A 3,649-nucleotide genomic window follows, 5' to 3' on the forward strand; every position below is an offset into this window, starting at 1 on the left:
CAAAATTAAATGATATTTTATTTAGTTGGTGTACCATGATAGCTTCTATGAGTCCTTGGGTCATGAGTAACTTGTCGGAGCCATCACCAGTCAACTCAAAAAATGGTAAAGTGCCCAGAAAGGTTTCCATATCTTTTGTCCAATCAAGGAATTTGATATGATCAGATCCTATGAAGAACGCATATAATAGTTAGAACTAGATTTAGAAATTGAAATTTTACTACTCAGAGTGCAAAATAATCATGTGTGTTGAAAATGCCAACGAATATATAAAAACCATACCATGAGTATTCTTTGATTTGTTGGCAGTGTAAATAACTAACCCCACTTCATGAACTGTGTTGTTTTCCTGTTTTAATTTAGAAAGAAGGAAGTAAAGTAACATATATAGAGATAAAGAAAAGAAATAATTTTTAATAAATGAAGAACAAGTTACCTGTTCTTGATTGTTATCACAAAAATTCCTGTTATAACAAGGATCAAAGTTATTATACGCACATTAGGAAAATGAATTTTAAGACATCCATATTTCAATCTTGAAACAAAATTTGATACTGATGATATCTTTCAGTTTTTAAATTACACTAAACATGTTTAAAGATTAGGTTCAATATATAGTAAACAAGTAATCTTATTAAACCAAAAAAGTTGGTTTATTATTTCTTGGAGTTGTTAATTAATAGCAAAATTGAGATAGTTCATTAGCCATATTTAGCTCGTTCTCTTTTTCAATCAAAGTTAAATCACACATTTTTTTATAAAATCAACAACAAAATAAAAATAAAAAATCCTTCAACCAAATCATTCATGCATCCAAGAAAAAAAAATATAACACAGATAAAAGTTTTTCTATTATTTCGGCTAAATTATTTTATATTATATTATACCCATTTGAAAACAATAGGTAATAATTTTTTAACAAAAATAACAATTGATTTAGTGCTTGAAAAAAGAGTGAATTGAAGGACGAATTAAAAGATATCTCCTGTATATTACATCTGAAAAATATATTTTTTTTGTATGTATAAATAAATTCTTCATGTGTTGGTTACTATATATGTATATGAATTTGATGGTAATCACAATTCACAATACACTAATAAACAAGAGTTTTTGCTTTTAAAAAATACAGATCTTATCAATTAGATGAAAAAAAATAATTTAACCATTTTAATTATAAATTTGATAGTGTTTAAGATTGATGTTTTTATGTAAATTTGTGGTGGATAATTTGAAGAATAGCAAGAATTATCAAACCTGACGATCTTTTCAAGGTATTCTGAAATAATCGTTGGCCAATATTGGACCAACATTGCATTACCATCAACCACAATGATTAATCGCTTCTGATTTTGATTAATTGTCATTGTTGATGTTTTGTTTTTTGTAACTTTACTGTAAATTCAAGCCATTCAAAAAAAAAAAAATGAAAAACAATGAAGGAACAAAATGAAACTTTTGAAAAAAAGTGAAGATTTTAAGGAATTAAAGTGATGAGAAGAAAACATACTCGATTAAATTTTATTAGAATTTTTGTCATTTTTGTCTTGATTTTTATTTCTGACAGAAATCTAAACTTTATACAAGAACTCAAAACTAAAGAAACTCAAATTAAAAAAGAGGTGCAGAAAAAAATTAAGAGATATACATATTTAAAAAGAAACAATAATAAATTAGAGAATATGATTATATAAAAAAAATATTTTTTTATTAATTTTTATCGAAATTTGTGTTACTTTTTTCTTAATTTAATTTACGATCAACCTAAAATATGCATAAAAAATTAAATAAAAATAAAAAGACAATTAAAAAAATGATGTTCAAATTAAAAAGATAGAGAATATTAAAAACAAAAAAATAATCATAAAACAAAACTAGATATGATGTTCAAATTGAAAAAAAATCTAGAGTATAAAATAAGAAGCCAATACTCTAGAGTATAATTCATTTGGACTCAGAATTTTTATATAGTGTTAAGTAGTCTATTTTTTTTTTTATGTATTAACTTGTCTTATTTGAATAAAAAAGAGAGAAAGATTATGTATCTTTTCTACTGTATCTTATGTATTTTGTTTACTGTATCTCTTAAAATTTTAATGTTATGATTCACGAAATTAAATTTTGATTTTGATTTTAGTTATTTATTTTTATAGTTTTATAAGAAGCATTCCGTTAAAAATCTACTTATTTGTTCATACTATTAACAGATGAAAAAGAATATATATACATAATATATTATTGTTGTAATAATTAACATCTTTTTATTTAGCTTCTAAATAAAAGTATTCTTCTTTCAAATGGTAACCATAACAAGCAAAATTATAATCAGGACTTAATTTGGGGTTTAAGTGGATTTAAAATATTTTATTATGCTATTTGCATATTATGATGTGACAAAAGGAAAAATGTTTAAGTTGATCTATCTGATCTTAAGTAGTTATCAGGTTGTATACACAATGAACAAACTGAATATTATTATTATTATAGTATGCATCTGATTTTGCTGACTTATCTGATTATTTCACTTATTTAATTTCATAAAGAAAAAATTATTTGTATCCATTTATTGTGCTATATACAAAAAAAAAAGAATTCTACAATCTTCTAATAAAAGTCTTATGTCAATATAAGAATTAATTAACGGCATATTGTAGTGTTGTATGTCTTAATGAGAAATACTAATTAGTAATAAGATGAAAGTTCTTAATTAATGCCATGTTTAATTTGAAGACTACTTATTACTTTCTTTCTCCTCAATAAATGTTTAATTTGAAATTCAAACTAACAAAACGGTAAAATATATATTCAAAAGCAATAATATGAGGGTGAGTAATTTAATTAATACAGTGTGTGTTTGAGTAACTTAATTTAAGAGTAATTACTTAAATCAGTAGGATTTTAGAATTGGACATTTTAGTTCCTAAGGAAAATTAATACACAAATCAATCTCCAAGGTTTTACTTTGGCAGACAAATTAGTTCCCAATTCATTTTTCGGCAAAATAATTACCCAAATCAGTCCCAAAGATTTTAAAAATGGACATTTTAGTCCCCAAAAAAACTAATGTACGAATCAATCCCTAACATTCCTCTCTGTTAGATATAATAGTCCTCCATCCAAAATAAAATAAAATAAAATAATTATTATTATTATTATTATTATTTTATTTTATTTTATTTTTAGACGGAGAACTGTTATGTCTACTAGAAAGAAACGTTGGGGATTGATTTGTACATTAGTTTTTTTTTTTTGAGACAAAAATGTCTATTTTTAAAATTTTTGGGGACTGATCTGGATAATTACTCTGCCAAAAAATGAACTGGGGACTGATTTGTCTGCCGGAATAAAATTTTGAGAATTGATCTGTGTGTATTAAATTTTTTTGGAGACTAAAATATTCAATTCTAAAATTTTTGGGGACTAATTTAGATAATTACTCCTTAATTTAATTAGTACGTAGTCAACTATCATATATATATATAGTGTAACGCTTAGTGTAAAATGCCAATATTATATTGAATAAAAATTTTCCTTTTGTATATTTTTTAAGCCAACTTTTCTTCTATTATTTTTAAATACGTTAAAAATGAAATATAATGAATTTATCTAAAATAAGCACAATAATTTTGTATGTATCGAATATGTCATA

The sequence above is a fragment of the Arachis ipaensis genome, chromosome B05 (assembly GCF_000816755.2).
Source record: "Arachis ipaensis cultivar K30076 chromosome B05, Araip1.1, whole genome shotgun sequence".
In the NCBI taxonomy this organism is placed as follows: domain Eukaryota; kingdom Viridiplantae; phylum Streptophyta; class Magnoliopsida; order Fabales; family Fabaceae; genus Arachis; species Arachis ipaensis.